The sequence below is a fragment of the Lynx rufus genome, unplaced genomic scaffold (assembly GCF_022079265.1).
Source record: "Lynx rufus isolate CCGP_SWC_20201006 ecotype Redwood Valley unplaced genomic scaffold, mLynRuf1.p SCAF_1, whole genome shotgun sequence".
Lineage (NCBI taxonomy): Eukaryota > Metazoa > Chordata > Mammalia > Carnivora > Felidae > Lynx > Lynx rufus.
In genome coordinates, this window is record NW_025814823.1 from 204,202,062 (window position 1) to 204,223,002 (window position 20,941).

At 37.0% G+C, this 20,941-nt stretch overlaps 1 non-coding gene across 1 annotated transcript; it reads right to left on the reverse strand.

Annotated features, from left to right (window-relative positions):
* Positions 1–1,973: 1,973 nt before the first annotated feature.
* On the reverse strand, positions 1,974–2,058 carry TRNAR-UCG (transfer RNA arginine (anticodon UCG)). The gene has a single exon. It is a non-coding gene; the product is annotated as a tRNA-Arg (tRNA).
* Between the last annotated feature and the right edge of the window lie 18,883 nt (positions 2,059–20,941).

Sequence of the window (20,941 nt, forward strand, 5' to 3'; positions counted from 1 at the left end):
TTTCTAATATAAGGAACTCCTACAACTCAACAATAAAGAAACAAATAATCCACTTTAAAAATGGGCAAAAACATACAGAGAAAGACAGATATCATATGTTTTCATTCTTATGTGGATCCTGAGAAACTTAACAGAAACCCATGGGGGAGGGGAAGGAAAAAAAAAAAAAAAAGGAGGTTAGAGTGGGAGACAGCCAAAGCATAAGAGACTCTTAAAAACTGAGAACTGAGGGTTGATGGAGGGTGGGAGGGAGCGGAGGGTGGGTGATGGGTATTGAGGAGGGCACCTTTTGGGATGAGCACTGGGTGTTGTATGGAAACCAATTTGACAATAAATTTCATAATTGGAAAAAAAATGGGCAAAGTATATGGATATTACTTAGCTACAAAAAACAATGAGGTACTGCCATTCGTGACATGGATGGACCAAGAGGGTATTATGCTAAGTGAGGTAAGAAAGAGAAAGGCAAATGCTCTATGATCTCACTTATATGTGGAATGTAAAAAACAAATGAATATACAAACAAACAAAGGGCAAAAATAGACTCATAAAAGCAGAAAATAAACTGATGAATGCCAGAGGGGTAGGGTGATAGACAAAACGAGTGAAGAGGAGTGGGAGATACAAGCTTCCAGTTATGGAATAATGAATAAGGCAGGGAGATAAATGGTACAGCACAGGGAATATGGTCAATGGTACTGGAACAGTGCTGTACGACGACAGATGGTAGCCACAGCTGTGGTGAGCATAGCATAATGTATAAACTTGTTGAATCACAATGTTGTACACCTTACACTAATGTAACACTGTGTATCAGCTATCCTCCACTAATTAAAAAGGTTTTTAAACTGGCCAAAAGACTTGAAGAATACTTCTGCAAAGTTGATATACAAATGGCCAACAGGTATATGAAAAGATGCACAAAATAACTAATAATCAGAGAAAGGCAAACCAAAGGCACAATGAGATACCAACTCATACCTGTTAGGATGGTCATTATAAAAAACAGTAATTTTTCAAAAAACAGAAAATAACAAACATTGACAGGGATGTGGAAGTATTGAAATCCTTGTGCACTGTTATGGTGCAGCCACGATGGAAACAGTGTGGAGGTTCCTTGAAAAATAAAATATATAACTATCTTATGATCCAGCAATCCCTCTTCTGGATATTCATCCAAAAGAACTGAAATCAGGATACATGTAAATCCAAGTTCATTGCAGCACTATTCACATTGTAGCACTATTTACAACCAGCTAAATGGCCATCAGCGTATGAATAGATAAAGAAAATGTGGTACTTAACCTAGAAGGGAGTATGTATGTATACAATGGCAATATGGAATTCAGCCATAAAAAGGAGGAAATCCTGTCATATGCTACAATACAGATAAACCTTGAGGACATGATGCTAAGTGAAATAAGCCAGTCATAGAAGGATAAAGCAGTAAAATTCATTGAAACTAAAAGTAAAATGTTTTTGGGTGGCACGTGGGTGGCTCAAGTGTTAAGCGTCTGACTTAGGCTCAGATCATGATCCCAAGGTTTGTGGGTTCCAGCCCTACGTTGGGCTCTGTGCTAACAGCTCAGAGCCTAGAGCCTGCTTTGGATTCTATGTCTCCATCTCTCAGCCCCTCCCCCACTCATGCTCTGTCTCTCTCTGTCTCTTTCTCTCTCTGTTTCCCTCTCAAAAATAAACACTTAAAAGTAAAATGGTTTTTGATTATCAGAGGCTAGAGGGAAGGGGAAATGAGTTGCTGTTCAATGGGCATCAAGTTTCATTCATGCAAAATGAGAAAGTTCTAGAGATCTGCTGTATAACCTCAGTGCTATAATGTACACTTAAATAAATTCTTTTTAATTTTTTTTAATGTTTATTTATTTTAGAGACAGAGAGAGCACAAGCAGGGTCAGGGCAGAGAGAGAGGGAGACAGAATCTGAAACAGTTTCCAGGCTCTAAGCTGTCAGCACAGAGCCCGACGCGGGGCTCAAACCCGCGACCCATGAGATCATGACCTGAGCCGAAGTCAGATGCTCAACCGACTGAGCCACCCAGGCGGCCCCTATACTTAAAAAGTTCTTAACAGGGTAGACCTTATATTATGTATTTTTTTTACCACAATAAAGAAATTATCCAGTCAACTTTCTCAAATCTTATGTTGAATGATGTCTGTTTCCTTGAAATTTCTGGCATTTTCTTAGAACTCCATGTGCCAAAGAAAATCAAGACATTACTCAGAACTTCTTATTGATAAGGCTGACTCAACCTTCATTCTTTTTTAAATTTTTTTATTGTTTATTATTTTTGAGAGAGAGAGACTGAGAGCAAGCAGGGAAGGGGCAGAGAGAGAGGGAGACACAGAATCAGAAGCAGGCTCCAGGCTCTGAGCTCTCAGGACAGAGCCCGACGCGGGGCTCGACCTCACAGACGGCAAGATCATGACCTGAGCCGTAGTCGGCCGCCCAACCGACTTCAAACTTCATTCTTTATTAATCAATAAATAAAGAGGCGCCCCTCAACCTTCATTCTTTATTGATCAATAAATGTTCTTTACTTTTCTCTGAATGTGGTTGAATACTGACAATCTTCCCCCTACATCTCTTCAACCTTGGTTCTTCCTCAATTTTCTTTTTTTTATACTATACAAACTGCCATGAGAGTTTCCTTCTATCTGGATCTGGTAGGACATATTGCCAGTGAGCTCACTGTTTTAGCACTTGGAGAATCACTCTCATCAATCATTCATTTGAATGCCTTTGTGCAAGCTTGTAGTCTTCTGGTAGATCTTTCAAAGAATTGGTTCTCATGGTGACTTACCACTCATGGTATTATTTCAGATTCTCTTGTCCATGTCTTTATCCACCAGGACATTCTCAATACCTCAGAGGCCTGATCTTGATTCAGTCCTTCCCCTCACCTCCCTGAGAAGTTAGAATGTCAAGCAATGGACAATCTAATATTCAGTGCCGTATATGGACTGTTTTCCCTTTCCGTTATATAACAGTGACACCCAATTTTTAAAAGTCTCTGTTTAGAAGCCTTTGAGCAGCCATTCTCTTTCTCATGTTTAAGTCAAAGATGGTGTTAGATGATTCAAACTGATTTGGGCACACTTCCTGCACGCAATAAAATAAAAGTAAAATGGTTTTTGATTATCAGAGGCTAGAGGGAGGGGGAAATGAGTTGCTGTTCAATGGGCATCAAGTTTCACTCATGCAAAATTGAGAAAGTTCTAGAGATCTGCTGTATAATATTTTAGTCCACAATTCTATGAATTCTGATGACTTTTCTTCCTTTTTTCAGCATCACTGCTAGCATGTGAGATAAAATCCCCCATGATAATTAACTTATCAGATGGGTTTCTCCAATTCCACTTGAATCTTTCTTTCCCATCAGCACTTGGTATGGTCATGTGGTAAAATTAAACCACAGTAATGTCTGTGTCCCAATACTCAATTTATAAAGAACAGAGATTTCTGTCCTGCCCATGCTCACAGAGTTAAGTATACTTCTTTTCATGGAAACCCAGATGAAATTTCGTGAGCAACTTACCATCACAATGAGCTAAAAGTGGATAAAATTCCTGCATAAAAATTCAGTGCTCAGAGGAATAATCTTCCTCAAAATGGATCTAGCACTCCCTCCTCTGTACTTTAATCAATATATCTGCATTTTCTGTTTTGCATCCCTAAATTAGAAATTACTTCCACAGAAATGGGGTAATGCTCAAAATCTTCTCCAATATGTTCTTAAGATTTAGTATTAAGAAAAAACACACTTCTTAAATATCCATTCACTTAACCTCCCCTCTTTTTCTTAATTTCACATTCTTGGTATCTTTGTCATTACTGCATCTATATCTCAAATTTACTATAATTTTTCACATTCATTTCCTTAATTATATAAGTCACATTTCCATTATTTACTCAGTCATATATTCTGCTGCCCAGCATTTCTTTAATGAAATAAATTTAATTTTTCAGCCTCTAAGAAATATTAGTATTCTATTAACTTATACATGGATATATTACATAACACCCTCCTGGTATTTATGCCAATATCCCTTTTGAATAGGGTACATGAAAACAAAATTAAAATTCCACATTAGAGTTATAGAAATTTAGTGGAACCTGGGCACCTGGTGGCTCAGTCAGTTAAGCATCCAAATTCAGCTCTGGTCATGATCTCGTGGTTCGTGAGTTTGAGCCCTGCATGGGCTCTGTGCTGACAGCTCAGAGCCTGGAGCCAGCTTTGGATTCTGTGTCTCCTTCTCTCTCTTCCCTTCTCTCTCTCCCTCTCCCCCTCTCTCTCTCAAAAATAAAAAAACAAAATATAAAAAAAAGTGTGAACAGCAAAAAAGAAGAAAAGGAAAGGAAATAAATTTATAGGAATTCTGTTATATTTAGTAAGGATCCCTCTTCTAACTTTATGCATTGGATACCATTGCTCTTACACGCTTTCTCAATTTTAGGGACAAATTTAAGACTTGCACTAGTAGATTGTCAACCAACATTTCTACTAAAAGGTAATGAAAATTAAAATTTGTATCCTTAAAAACCAGGTAATATTGAATTTTCTAAACATGGAGACATAGAGTACCCAAAGGCAGTTAAGATTACTCCCACCACGTTTCTGGCTTCATCTGTTCAGTTCCATTAGAATAAAATGAGAGCTATATTATGACCTCTTATTACAAGGAATGCATTAATATAAAAATTACATTAAAATCAACAAAGACAGACTATGAAACAAATGAAGTCCTCACAGCAGAAGCGAACACTGCACATACAAGGGCACCAAACAGTCTAATCCGCTAAGTCCCTCAAGGAACACTGAAGCTATCAAGGAAGTGCTTAGAAAAGGACTACTCTCCACTTATGGTAGAGACTAAATATTTTATCCAGGAAAAACAACAACAACAACAAAACCAGAAAATTCAGGTAAAGCTTTTAAGACAAATAGATGGAGCTTCCAGACAGGAATTTAAGAAGTTTCACCGTGGTCACATCAGTGACATCAATAATCAGGGCATAGGGTAAGAACAAGAGGTGGGAACAGTAATACTATTCCTAACAATTCTAACTAAAACAATTTCCTAATTATCTAGTCTGAGAGTTGCCTTTTTTGAGAAGACAAGAGATAGAAAGCAGCAAGGCACAGCCATATTTGCCCCTAGAACACAACCCAAATTCACAAAGTTTCAGACTAAGTGGGCCTAAGTCACCAGGGCCTTTTGTCCTTGATCTTAGTCTTTTAATTTGTCCTTGGTTTTAAATGTCCCCCAAAATACACGACAGACATAATTCTATGGTCCCTCTAGCCATTCTCCAGTAAGTTGGAGCGACTTTAGGATGCCTCAACCTAACCGGACAGCTGAAATATCGTAGGACCACTCCAAATACACAGAATCCTCCCAACAAAGGGTAAACTAATATAAGACACTAACGTCAGGCCAATGACTGACTGGAGCTAATGAATGGAGCTAATGAAAGCCACACCAGTCGCAGTTTGCATAAGCATTACATTGTTGCCCAGTGTATATATAGAATTGTACATCATATAATGTCCCCTAGAGCACCTTGATATTAACTATTCAGTTACTGCCATTCCAATGCCTGGCTTCCCATACTGCCACAGCATTCCATGTCCAGCCTCCAATAACCCTAATCCCATCTTCAATAGCATCCAGGGAATTTTAGTAACCAAAAGCATTAACCAAAAGACAAATCCATCCATAAAGTAACATTACTTCCAAAAACTCCAAAATAGTATTTGTCAAAGTCCAAAGAGTAACAGCTAAGAAAACGATGTTCGCAGCTGTCTCATTTTCTAGTTATGGATAATATTTATGTTACTAATAACCAAAGATTGCCAGTGGCATTTCAAAGATGTTAAGGGTGATAGAGAAAGTATCTAAAATTATTCTGATTCATAACCCTGCCCATGTTCTCCTATTTCTAAATGTGGAAAGTAGAAAGAATAAGGATGGATAAGAGAGGCAAAATGTAGAAGATTCAAACTAGATCAAAATAAACCTAATAATGTTAAGGTATTGCTACTTTTGTTTAGAACTATCTTTTGCTCTTTTACACTAAATGGATGGAATAGCAGGGACCCCGAATATGCTAAGAAAATGGCTTTTGTGTTCAAATTTCCAATCAACAAATGGAATAAGCCCTTGTAAGTGGAATTCATTTAAAATCCATAGACTATGCAGAATTTCTAAGATATGCATTGTCCAATCCAATGGCCACCAACCACAAATGACTACTTTAAATGTGACCACTTCAACTAAGGAAGCAAATTTTTTATGTTACTTAATTTTAACCCATTTAAATTAAATTTAAAAACTGGTAATTTCAATAACTAGAAATTTTTCAAGTATGTTTGAAATAACCTAGGCACATGAATCTATTTTTCCAACTATTAATTTTATGAAATATAAATTTATATTAAGTACTTCTAATGAAAATCTGGCATTCTGATTTGTGATGTGACATGAATGTAAATATATGCTAAAATTTGAAAACTCTGTATGAAAAGAGAATATAAAATATCTCATTAATAGTTTTCATGTTAGTTACATGTCAAAATGATATTGGTTTAAGCTCATCATTAAATTAATTTCATTTGTTTATCTTTATTTTTTGTGATTAATAGAAATTTTTTAATTACATATGTGGCTCATATTATATACCTATTGAATGAATAGTGCAGATTCAGAGAATAACATTACTGCAACCAGGGATTTCCCTTGGTATTTCACACAGAATCATGTACATAATTGACCCTAACTAAATACATGTTGTCTAAATAAAAATTGTCTATATATTTGGGCAAATATTTCTTGTTATACTTCCCAAAAATTTAATTTGAAAAGGAGTTCATTTTTCAACAGAAAGATAGTTTTGGAAATAGGTCAAGCAATGAGAGAAATGGGGACATTTTTCCTCCTCTTATTCAGAGAACCCACAATTAGTGGAGAGAGTCAAATCAACTCATCACATTTTTATTGTGTCCCCATGATGCTCCCAAGCATCTGCTAGAGTAAACACCCCTTCTCATTGGGGTTTTTCCAAACCATCTCTTCATGGCTGGATCCAAAATTTAGCAAAATTCCAAAGAACTCCCCAATAGTTCCAAGAAGCTATGGGAAAGATAATAGATAAATGAGGCTAGAAGTACAGTTTTAACATCACACAAAATTAGTTGAGCCTTGGCTTTGTCATACATCAACAATGAAAAAGTTGCTTAACCTCTATAATTCTCATTTCCTCATTCATAAATTAAGATTAATAATAGTAACTACCTGTTAGGATTTATTTCTTAAAAAAAAAACAGGTTAAGTACTTAATGCTTCAAACATAAAAGGAACTCAGTATATGGTAGTTAGATGATGCTGATGATTAATTATCACTGTTATTACAACTATACTATCCTTTTCCAGCACCTCTAGGCAATTCTAAAGTCTTCTTAAGTAATCTTCATTTTGGTGGTTCCCAGCTTTTCCAGGAATAAAACTCTCTTTTAGCTTTTGTTTCTTACTTTTCCTACATGAAATTATCCATCAAGCTGATAGCATTACAGGGCCATAAACATAAAAAGAACAAAAAAAAGATTCTACAATCTAATGAGTTCCAGAAATTTCATCTTTTTTCAAGAAATCTAAGAGACCCTCTCCAGGTATTTTTACATTTTCTATACTGACAAAGATTAACTGTAGCCGGATAGGATAATGTGTACACTTGTTCTACTCATGATCAGAGAACCTAATGTCCAAGCATTACTATAACCAAGGATGTCACATGTGATTATTTTATATTTTAAAGCAAGCAGGTAGTTCATAAGCCGGGCTGCCCTATTGATTAGCCACTTGTAGTCACAGTGCTTAGTACCCACAGTATTTTTAGGGTACCACAAAAATGTTTTAATTTCTTTTAAAATCAGAAGAAAAAAACACTTCTAAGGAAAAGAAAATGTTTTACTATATAATAGTAACATTTTCACCTTTTGACCAACACAATCATAAAATATAATTTGTAATATTTTATGGAGGAAGGGGCCCACAAAGGCAAAGCCTAGTCATAACCTGCCAGGTAACCAGAAGGAGCAGACAATGAGACGCTGCGTGATACAACACCACCCCGAACATTAGAATCACAGGTAGACTGGTTGCATAGCCCCTCATTGCCAGTGGAGAAAACATAAAAGGACAATCTGTTTATATAAGGGACAGATAGCTGCATCACTAGTCACAGAATGCATACAGAGCTAATACTCCAAAAGGATGTTTGACAATTCTGTATGTGGCTCTCCACCATCCATAAACCCTCAAATTCACCATGACCATACATATCAGCACAGAGAAAACTGGCCCCTAATATCTGACAATTGTTTTCAGCCTCACTACTTCCCTGTTTTGCCCTTGGCATCTTGTTCTCACCTAATACTTCAGGCTGTAGACTGTACAATTTGTTTTCTTTTTTTATATCTGCCTCTATCGTCACTCTGTTGAATGATGCACACTGCTATGTCCTGGGCTGTGACTTTTTGCCTGTCTATTTTCACGAAGAGTCTCCTCTCCTCGTGCTGCCTCAGACCATCCTGGGGCGATTCTGCCCATCCCACTTGTTGTTCCAATCCTTTGGCAGAACTTTCATGCCCTTGGAAATCTTCAAAACAATCAGAGAAATTTATGCCCTGAGTACACACCCAGGAACCAGACAAATGTGATTTTGAGTTTCTAAATCTAAACTAAATGACACTAACTAAATCTAAACTAAATGACACTCAACTTAAACATCTTTGGTACTCCCATTTATTTGGCGATAACATGAGGTAATGAACACTCCTCATTGACTCACTCTGTCCCTTGGAAGTGGGAAGCAGTTGGCATATTTAATAAAGCTACTTTTTTCACTTCTGTTTCATATATAAAGATCCTGAATTAATTTATCCAATAAACACATATAGATACTATAAATATACAGGAGATCAAAATGAAGTTTCTGACCTCAGAGAACTTATACTAATGTATAGAGACAAACAATTAAAAAAAAACAGTAAACAACAGGTTAGATAATCAGATGATGATAATTATTATGGAGAAAGATAAAACAGAGTGAGGGAAATAGTGACTGAGGTATGTACAGTTCTACAATATAAGAGGGTTAAGGAAGGTGACATTTGAACAGTCTTAAAGAAAGTAAGCAAGAAAGCCATATACAAGGAAAAGAACCTTCCAGAAAAGAGGGAAAATAAGCAGAAACACACTGAAGCATATCAGTGGCATATCTGAGGAACAGCAAAAGCTGGAAGAGAAGCCTTGTTAGCCCAAAGCCTGGTAGTGAAGCTTACTGTGTTTTCAGTCACCATCGCTCCATCCATGAACAAAGACATGTATTTCCTTTCCCACTTGGAAAGGGAAGTAGGAGAGGGACTGAGCAGGATACAAGGTGGGAAGCTCCATGGTCAGGTCTGGCAGTGCATTTTCTTTTTTTTTTTTTATAATTTTTTTTTAACGTTTATTTATTTTTGAGACAGAGAGAGACAGAGCATGAACGGGGGAGGGTCAGAGAGAGAGGGAGACACAGAATCTGAAACAGGCTCCAGGCTCTGAGCGGTCAGCACAGAGCCCGACACGGGGCTTGAACTCACGGACCGTGAGATCATGACCTGAGCGGAAGTCGGCCGCTTAACCGACTGAGCCACCCAGGCGCCCCTGGTGGTGCATTTTCAATTCCAATTCAACAAAACATTTCTTGAATATATGCAAGACCCTGTACCAGCCTCTAAAAGAAGATAAAGATATAGAGAAGGTCACTGGTACCAAACAGCTCATTTTGTCTGAAAAGTTGCACGTATTCAGAACTTTCTAAACACTACTTTACATGGAACTACAAACCCGCTTCATAGAAAAATAAAATTATTTTTGGATTTTCTATCATTTTGGTTCATCTATCCCATACCACTTCTCCCTAATTAGTGCAGATAATTGAAAGTCAACTTTATTTTCAAAGCAGAAAATAGCTAATCGGCCCACCAGCTGAGAAGTAGAGTGTTTCCAGACTATAATTTTAATGGTCATTTTAAGACCAGAAGGGAGTCAAAAATATCATTTAATCCATCTCTTTCCCTGAAAGCACAGGAAACAACTCCACTCTGCCCTGGCAGACAGTGCCCACTGCTTCCAGTCCCTCTCAATCATTGTACTTGGCCAAGTTTTATGCCAAGCTATACGTGCCCATCTCTTAGCAAGGAGGTTACACTGCATGGCAATTTTACATATTTGAAAATTTTCATCTCTACTCACTTAAAAAACATAATATACTCATATTAACATAGTAATAAACATATGAACACAATAAACTTTCAAAAAAATGTTCCAATGACAAAATTTACTATATATTTTTTTGAGTCAGTAAAAATTTTTAGTTCTTGTTGTCTTAGGCTTTGTAGAACTGGCCACAAATTTTTATTTTTGGATGGAAAACTATAAGAAGGCAGTAAGTCCCTTTCCTGTTATTAAGGCTAAGCAAAGCAAACATTATTTTAACCTTTGTTATATTTCTGGCTCACATTTTCTCCACCATTTTACTGGACTTTCTCTTGCATTGCCCAATGTTGGGTGTTTGCACTTTTTTTTCTCCTACATCTGTTTTTCCTCAAACTCTCTTAAGTTTCTGCACTTTCTGTATAACTTTCATTTTCCTGCTATGACTTTTTCTCCTGCTCCATTGTCTTTGTTGACATATATCATTAAGCTACATCTTTATACTTTTTGTTTTTACTCACTTTTTCCTTTTCTTTTTGTTTCCACCACTTTTTAAAATCCTACTTTCTCTCTTGCCCTGGTACATGGAAGTCTCATGCCATTTTGAAATTTAACCATAGTCTTCCCTGTCTCCCATGATGTAGTCAAGTCTTGGGCTCTCAGTTCATTTGCTAAATAATCAGGTTGGTCAGAACAAGCAGAAGAGACAACATTCATGTGTAGGGTCTCAAACCTAGCACATTACAAAGTTAAGAAATACTGACGTTACACCACTGCCCGCTTTCATTTCACATTTTATCTACAATACATAAGGAGAAAATAGGGCTGACACCAATATCATTAAGGGACTTACCAAAATGAGAGAATATTTTACTTCCATTTCTAAAACGACTATATGATTTTTAGATGGTGCTTTTTATAGCTACTGACTTAGAAAGAATACGAACTTTGATTTGGATGGCATTCAGATCTACAATGTACTGGCAACCATTAGTAGCAGCCCAATGGACCAAACTAACCAGTTAGCCCCTAGGAGCACAAGCAGACTACAACCCACTTCATCTCTTCTACCTTATTAATGTTTTTTATTTAAAAAATTTTTTTTATTTTTAACATTTATTTATTTTTGAGACAGAGAGAGACAGAGCATGAACAGGGGAGGGTCAGAGAGAGAGGGAGACACAGAATCCGAAGCAGGCTCCAGGCTCTGAGCTGTCAGCACAGAGCCTGACGCGGGGCTCGAACTCACGGACCGTGAGATCATGACCTGAGCCGAAGTCGGACGCTTAACCGACTGAGCCACCCAGGCGCCCCTAGTGTTTCTTATTTAACATGCCTCTAATTTCGTAACTGACCAAACTGTACAAAGATTTGCATCATATATTTCATCATCTCAGCTAAGTGAAATTTATAGTGTCTAATGAACCAGCAAAGTTAAATTGATAATAATTATGGTAGTCAGAATAATGCCCCCTCCCCCAACACACATACACAGAACTCTACATCCTAACCCCTGCAACCTAGGAGTATGTTGTTTTGCATGACAGAGGGTAACTAAGGTTGGAGATGGAATTAAGGTTGCTAATTATCTGACTTTAAAGTAGAAAGATGATCCTGGATTACCCAGGTTGGCTCAATATAATCATAGGGGTCCTGGAAGAAGGCAAGAGAAGAGAAGAAGAAGAGTCAGAGTCACAGTGATGTGACAGAAGAAAGGCCAAACTTGCCATTGCTGGCTTTGAAGGGACCACAAGTCAAGAAATGTGGGCAGCATCTAGAAGCTACAAGGGAACAGATGTTCTCGTGGAGCCTCCAGAAGCAACAGCCCTGCCAACACCTTCACTGGAAACCCATTTCAGACTTCTGATCTCGAGAACTATAGGATAATATTTGTGCATCAAACTAGTGTTGCTTGTGTAACAACACTAAATCTGTGGCAATTTGTTAGAGCAGGAATATCGAATTAGTACAATAATAAAGCCATAGTTTCATTGTAATCATTTTAAATGTGTAAAATAGATTTCTCAATGTATAATTAAAATTTTTTAAGCCTACAATCTAAAGTGGGCTTCCCACCCACCCAAAAGTCTGTTTCTGAATTTTGATGTGATGATTTTCTTGCAGCAAAATTGATTTAAAAATATCACATTTAAACATATTTTGAATACTATCTAGATATGACACTGTCTAAATAGTTTTATCATACAAGGAAATGTTATCAGAAGCATGAAACTTTCTAAATAATTATCGTAAGATTTGTATTTCATTTTTAAATAGCCCTAATCGTCTCTTCTCTAATTTTGTCTCATATTCCTTTTCATGGAACTGTTTTAATTCTAACCAAGATATTTGAGTTTCTTAAATATCAGACTCATTTCCACACAAACTTTTAAAATTAAGTCAATAATATTTGGATATATGTGAGTGAAGTTTCAAAATCTTGTTAGTCAAAGTCTCTGACAGAACTATTATATGAGTGTTGAACTTCTGGGGACCTTTATGATTATTTTTCTATCTTCTCTTCAAGTCAGAAATACTTATATTTTCTATGTGTGAGATTTTAGACAAGTTAGGTAATCTTTTCGCCTGAGGGTGTCAGACAAGATTATTTACAGTTCCTTGCTACTATGACTTTAAAACATGCATAGACATTCAATAAGAACAGTGAGTACTAGAAAAACATTACAAACATTTCCTATCCATGGATAAGCTTAAAATGTTAAGCTTATAATCAAGCTTAAAATTACAACTATCAAAAATTAATTACTAAATGGATGGTTACCAGAGGGGAGGTGGGTGGGGGGATGGGTGAAATAGTCGATGGGGATTAAAGAGCACACCTATCATGACAAGCACTGAGTCATGTATAGAATTGTTGAAACACTATATTGTACACCTGAAACTAACATAACACTGTTTGTTAGGGGCAGCTTGGTGGCTCAGTCAGTTGACTTCAGCTCAGGTCATGATCTTGCAGTCCGTGGATTCAAGCCCCATGTCCGGCTCTGTGCTGACAGCTCAGAACCTGGAGCCTGCTTCACATTCTGTCTCCCTTTCTCTTTGCCCCTCCCCCACCCATGTTCTGTCTCTCTCCATCTCTCAAAAAAGAATAAACATTAAAAAAACTTTTTAGGGGCGCCTGGGTGGCGCAGTCGGTTGGGCGTCCGACTTCAGCCAGGTCATGATCTCGCGGTCCGTGAGTTCGAGCCCCGCGTCAGGCTCTGGGCTGACAGCTCAGAGCCTGGAGCCTGTTTCCGATTCTGTGTCTCCCTCTCTCTCTGCCCCTCCCCCGTTCATGCGCTGTCTCTCTCTGTCCCAAAAATAAACGTTGAAAAAAAAAACTAAAAAAAAAAAACTTTTTAAATAAATTAAAAAGACAATGTTTGTTAACTCCATTGGAATTAAAATAAAAAGATAAAAAACGACTAAAACTAATTACAAATTTTAATCAGGCAGTCACTGGGAAATGCTCAGTTTCACTTACACATATACCATAGTGGCTCCCCCAAATACCATCCCAACATCTTCCTAGTCTCTCAAATGCTACCCCAAGTGGTTTAGGGGTCTAATGTTACTGATAAATTAAAAAGTGAAAAGCCTTAGAAATACCATTTAAAAAGCTGAGGATCCTAGGGGGAAAGAAAAGAATGAAATCTTTAGAGATTTCTATCAGAGAAAATTCCAAAAGCAATTCATTCACAACTTTTTATCTCCCCATTCCAATCCTTCAGCTTTGTAAAAGTCTCCAGCCAGGGCGCCTGGGTGGCTCAGTCGGTTAAGCGTCCGACTTCGACTCAGGTCATGATCTTGCAGTCCATGAGTTCGAGCTCCGTGTCAGGCTCTGTGCTGACAGCTCAGAGCCTGGAGCCTGTTTCAGATTCTGTGTCTCCCTCTCTCTCTGACCCTCCTCCATTCATGCCCTGTCCTCTCTGTCTCAAAAATAAATAAATGTTAAAAAAAAAATTAAAAAAAAAAAGTCTCCAGCCCTACCAGAATCTCAGCAATGAGCTAAGAGGAAAGGCACTGTCTGTGCGTACAGCTGAAAAAAATCCACGCTCTCCATAACCAGAGACCAAATCTTCATTTTATCAGTTTTCGTAAGTCCTATGCCACCTTTCTGATTTATCTTACCAACTGTTCACCTTGGCTGAAGGCATACCAGCACTGACCATCACTTTAACCTCTTGAAGAGCTTCTAAACAAAAAAAGTAGACTAGAGTCCCCTTTAAAACATATTGGTCATAGGGGTAGCTGGGTGGCTCAGTCGGTTAAGCGTTGGACTTCACTCTCAAGTCTCTCACCAACAGCTTCAAACTCACGGCTTCTGAGTTCAAGCCCCATGTGGGCTCTGTGCTGATAACTCAGAGCCTGGAGCCTGAAGCCTGCTTCAGATTCTGTGCCTCCCTCTCTCTCTGCCCGTCCCCTGCTCACACTCTCCCTCTTTCTCTCTCTCTCTCTCAAATATAAACATTAAAAAAAATTCTTTTAAGCACATTGGTCATATATTTGAATTTATGATTCTCCTTTTAAATTTGTTCCATGTATTACAGTTCATGTGGTCTTAGAGTGGTACATGATTTCCTTTCCTGAAAAAAGTAAAATATTGTCCTTTGGCAGACTTTTATTGTGTAAACTTGCCATTGTGCTATTTTGCATCTCATTACACAGCTGGATTTGCCAATAGCTAATTACAGCAATCATAGACTTACTCCATCTTCACAGCATCATAACAAACAATAAGACAAGGAGTCTGACGGTGTCACTTACATGGAATTCATCATGATGGAAGTGGCTTTCACATTCTTACACTCCTCTATTCCTATGTATGCATTTATCCCTCCAGGCTTTCATGCCTGAAATAAATTTACTGGAATCCCAGCCTCTACTATATGTTAAGCCTACAACTCAAGAACAGCCAGGCCAAGGACACAGTGTTCCATCTTTACAATCAAATACAGATTTCCCATTAAAAGGAAAATTCTCTATTTCAAAAGATTTAATAGTATAGTCCTTTAAAAATAACTCCAGATGGCTAAATTTCATGACTGAAAATATCTCACTACAAGAAATATTTTTGCTTTGGGGCGCCTGGGTGGGGCAGTCGGTTAAACGTCCGACTTCAGCCAGGTCACGATCTCGCGGTCCGTGAGTTCGAGCCCCGCGTCGGGCTCTGGGCTGATGGCTCGGAGCCTGGAGCCTGTTTCCGATTCTGTGTCTCCCTCTCTCTCTGCCCCTCTCCCGTTCATGCTCTGTCTCTCTCTGTCCCAAAAATAAACGTTGAAAAAAAAATTTTTAAAAAAAAGAAATATTTTTGCTTTTATTGTAATTTGTACTAATTTTCAGACACTAGAGTCTTATCTTTTAATGTTTTCCTTTAAGAGATAGGTTGGGTTTAGGAATTCTACCACATTTTCTTATATTTTTTATTTCAGCTATTTTTGTACCTTTCCGAGATGACTTCATTCTTATTGACACATTTTCAGGGATTGGTTGTGCAAGACATGTTGATATTTTCCTACACTGTTTTGCTACTTTTTGTATCAACTTGGCCATCTTTTCTCACTCACTTGCAACCCCACCCTCTCTTCTTTGAAGTCTCTGTCTACTTAAATTAAAAATAAACTTCATTGAGCTGAATGGCTTGTTACATCAAAAGGAAAAAAAATTCAAACAGAGCAGTGATTAAGTACATAACCTTTAACTGAAAGGAATATTTCCAAAATAAACAACACTGAACAAATATTTCCCAATGGCCTATAGAGAGCTCATGTATAACACAACAGCAATGCTTGTATTGCCCCCACACCATATTTCACAGTAAATGTTGCCAAACAGTGTTTAAATGTCATTAATGTACAGGTTTCTATGATATTCAAGTAATTTCAAAATCAGGTTCATTGAAATCCTTAGCCCCTGCTTCCTTGGACTGAAGTCACATGACTGTAAGTCAGGTTAGTTGCCACTAGATGGCTCTGGTTTAAGTTGCTTTCTGAAACAACACATGTATGCCCTGTAATTAAAGATCTACATTGTATGCATAGGCACTGATGGTTAAAATTTGGGGGGGGGGGGGGGGAAGGGCACAAACTATGAAAGGCAATACATTTTTATATTTCATTCAAGATATAATTTTGGAATCATCATTCTGAAGTAGCTAAATGTAACATATACGTAGAAATGACACAAGAAAAAATAAGGAAAAATTCTACCTACACCTTAACGTGCTTTCACCTAAATGTACAAATTCCTCACCTCATGTAAGTTAAGCATCCTGGTATCCACCTCATTTTAAAATTAATTTTAAAATTTGGCTAGCACCTTCCCTTCAATGGTTTGGCCAACCCTGGTATATGCTTCGTGAAGCCCCCTACGCTTTTTAGGGTGTCTTCCATCACATAAGTGTGTGTCTTCCAAAGGCCTATGGAGACTGATTCATCAGGATTCGTTCTCCCTTTTTTCTACCATAATATAACTGTTAAATTCTTCTGCTTAGGCTAGGAAAACAAGATTGTCAGCTGCTCTGGTAACTTCTAAAAGCAATTACCAGATAAAGAAACTATGCTTTTGAGCACTTTTAAATAGTTATGTTTAACATAATAAATGTCTTTGAAAACAAATAAGGAAATTTTAGTTCCTTCATACCATGAACGATGATTTGTTTTCTCAGTTTGAACATAATCACTGTGTGCTAAAACCTCACTACGACACATATCTTTCACAATTATATGAACACATCACATCGCAATCAAATTCAGAGCCATCTTGCCTCTATGTGACCTGCAGTAGTCATCTAAACACATTTGTTAGATGAGTGAACAAAGAGATGATGGAAGATCCTTTTTGTTGTGCTCTTTCCTAATCTACTTGTGCCACTGCAATGAGTGATAGACAAATACTCCTTAACTTATGATGGGTTGACGTCTTGATAAACCCATCATGGTTGAAATTTTCATTAAGTCAAAAATGCACTCAATACATCTAACCTACCAAACAAACATCATAGCTTAGCCCAGTCTACCTTAAATTTGCTCAGAACACTTACATTAGCCTACAGTTGGGTAAAATCATCTAACACAAAGCCTATTTTATAATATCTCATGTAATTAACTGAATACTGTACTGAAAGTGCAAAACAGAATAGCTGTGTGGGGACAGAATGGTTGTAAGTGTAACAGCTGTTTATCCTCATGATCACGTGGCTGCCTGGGAACTACGGCTCACTATTGCTGCCCAGTATCAGGACAGAGTATCATACCACATATCACCAGCCTGGGGAAATATCAAAATTCAAAATTTAAGGTACAGTTTCTACTGAATTGGTATCACTTTCGTGCCATCATGAAGTTGAAAAATCTTAAGTCACACCATCCTGTCTGTAGTAAAAACTATATCTTCCTCTAACATTGTCTTCTAGAATCTGTAAAAAATAAAAATAATAATAATCTAAAACTGTGTCCCAGATATTTGCATTCTATGAGGAGTGGCTCTTGAATGTTGACATGATCAAACCATACTAATGAATCATTAATTACATTTAAGACTCTGGGCACCTTGAAAATACTATTAGGGCCACAGTGTATACAACACCCTCTCCAAAAAATCCCTACAATTGTAAAGCCACACAACTATGGGTCTCTTGGTCTCACTTTATATAGGACAAAAAGAGATCCTTCATATGGGAGCCAATCACTACTATTGCCCTTTTTCAGGCTACCTGGTTTCTCCCAGATTTGGGGGAGGTATGTTGACCCTAAATTACATCACCACATGGTCTGCAGTGAAGTCTGGAACTTAAGTAGCCTGCTTAACATTTTTCCTCCTTTGAGATGTAGTCTCCTTCCCCTCACTGCCAGCTGACTGTGCAAAGAGTGTATGGATGTGGAAAGCGGGACACGAGCACAAGTCTGACAAACACAGAACCAAACAGAGCTAATACCTCAGGCAAGAAAGGACGACACACTTGTTTAACTGGCTTTTGTGTAACCATCGGGTGAGGGCTGATTTTTTGGCATTAATTCAAAATGACTATTTGGTCCAACTTAAAATAAAAAATTTCCAATTATATTCATACCAAGAAAAAAAGTTTTTTCAAAGTTTTGTAATAAGTGAATGAAATGTTTCTATCTCATCAGAGTTTCTATGAGCAAAACACTTAAAAATAAACATTACTATATTTTTTCTACCATCCTGCTAGTAGTGAAGCACATGTACCCATGGGTGGTTTTTTTTTTTTTTTTTAAAGTAGAAGAGCAGAATAGAAAGAAGGATAAAGAGTTACCCAGGCAAACAAAGGTTAAAGGGGTTCATTATCACTAAACCAACCCTACAAGAAATTTTACAGGGGACTCTCTGAGTGGAACAGAAAAACCATAAGTAAGAGTAAGAAAAGTAGGAAGCACAACAAGCAGTAAAAATAGGTGTATCTGTAAAAATCAGTCAGGGGATTCACAAAATGAAAGGATATAAAGTATGACACCATATACCTAAAACATGGAGAGTAGGGAATTAAAGAATGGGTTCAAACTTAAGCAACCATCAACTTATATAGATTGCTATATGCATAAAATGTTATATACAAACCTAATGGTAACCACAAATCAAAATTTAAAACCAGTAGTAGATATGCAAAAACTAAAGAGAAATGAATCCAAGTATATCACTAAAGAAAGTCAACTACAGGGAGAAAAGAACAAGAAAGGAACAGAAAAATAAGATAAGAAACAGATAAAGGAATAGAAAGATAAAGAAACAACCACAAAACAAGTAACAAAATGGCAATAAATACATACCAGTCAATAATTACTTTGAATGTAAATGGACTAAATGCTCCAATCAAAAGACATAGGGTGACAGAATGGATAAAAAAAAAAAAAACAAGACCCATCTATATGCTGTCTACAAGAGACTCCTTTTAGATCTAAAGACACATGCAGATTGAAATTGAGGGAATGGAGAAACATATCACGCAAATGGAAGTGTAAAGAATGCTGCAGTAGCAATACTTATATCAGACAAAATAGACTTTAAAAAAAGGCCATAATAAGAGACAAAGAAAGACACTATATAATTATAAGGGGATAGTCCATCAAGAAGACATAATAATTGTAAACATTTATGTACCCAACATGAGAGCACCTAAATACCTAAAAGAGTTAATAAAAAACATAAAGGAAATAATTGATAGTAATAAATAATAGTAGGAGACTTTAACATTTCATTTACATCAATGAACCGATCATCTAAACAGAAAATCAACATAAAAGCAATTGCTTTTTAAAAATCTTTTAATGTTTATTATTTATTTCTGAGAGAGAGAGAGAGAGAGAGAGAAAGAAAGAGAACGAGCGGGGTTGGGGAAGAGAGGGAGAGAGACACAGAATCCAAAGCAGGCTCCAGGCTCTGAACTTTCAACACAGAGCCCAACACAGGGCTCAAACCCCCAAACTGTGAGATCATGACCTGAGCCAAAGTTGGATGCTTAACTGACTGAGCCACCCAGGTGCCCCAGAAGCAAAGGCTTTGAGTGACATACTGGACCAGATGGATTTAATAGATACATTCAAAACATTCCATCCAGAACAGCAAAATACACATCCTTTTCAAGTGTACATGGGACATTCTCCAAAATAGTTCACATATTAGGCCACAAAACAAGTCTCAACAAATTTAAAAAGATAAAAGTTATACCATGGATCTTTTCTGACTACAATGCTATGAAACTAGAAATCAATCACAAGAAAAAAAATCTGGAAAGAACACAAATACATGGAGGTTAAGTAACATGCTACTAAATAATGGGTCAACCAAGAAGCAAAGAAGAAATAAGAAAAATACACAGGGACAAAGGCAAATGAAAACACAATGATGCAAAATTTGGGGGATGCAGCAAAAGAGGTTTCTAAGAGGGAAATTTATAGCAAAACAGACCTACCTCATGAAGCAAGAAAAATCTCAAATAAACAACCTAACCTTATACCTAAAGGAGCTAGAAAAAGAAGAACAAACAAAACCCCAAACCAGCAGAAGGAAGGAAATAATAAAGGTTAGAGCTGAAATAAATTATATAGAAACTTTGAAAAAACAGTAGAACAGACCAATGAAATCAGAAGTTTGTTCTTTGAAAAGATCAACAAAATTGATAAACCTGTAGCCAGACTCCTCCAAAAAGTAAGAAAGGGACTCAAATAAACAAAATCACATATGAAAGAGAAGAAACAAAAACCAACATCACAGAAATACAAAAAGATTGTAAGCGAATATTATGAAAAATTCAACAACCGAGAAGAAATGGATAAATTTCTTTGTAAATAAATACAAAAGATTGTAAGCAAATATTATGAAAAATTCAACAATCTAGAAGAAATGGATAAATTCCTAGAAACATAAAACCTACCAAAACTGAAGCAAGAAGAAATACAAAATTTGAACAGACCAACTACCAGCAATGAAACTGAATCAGTAATCAAAAAACTCCCAACAAACAAAAGTCCAGGATCAGATGGCTTCACAAGTGAATTCTACCAAACATTTAAATTAGAGTTAACACCTATTTTTCTCAAACTTTCCCAAAAATCTGAAGAGAAAGGAAGCTTCCAAATTCATTCTATGAAGCCAGCATTACCCTTATTCCAAAACCTGATAAAGACACCAAAAAAAAGAGAGAACTA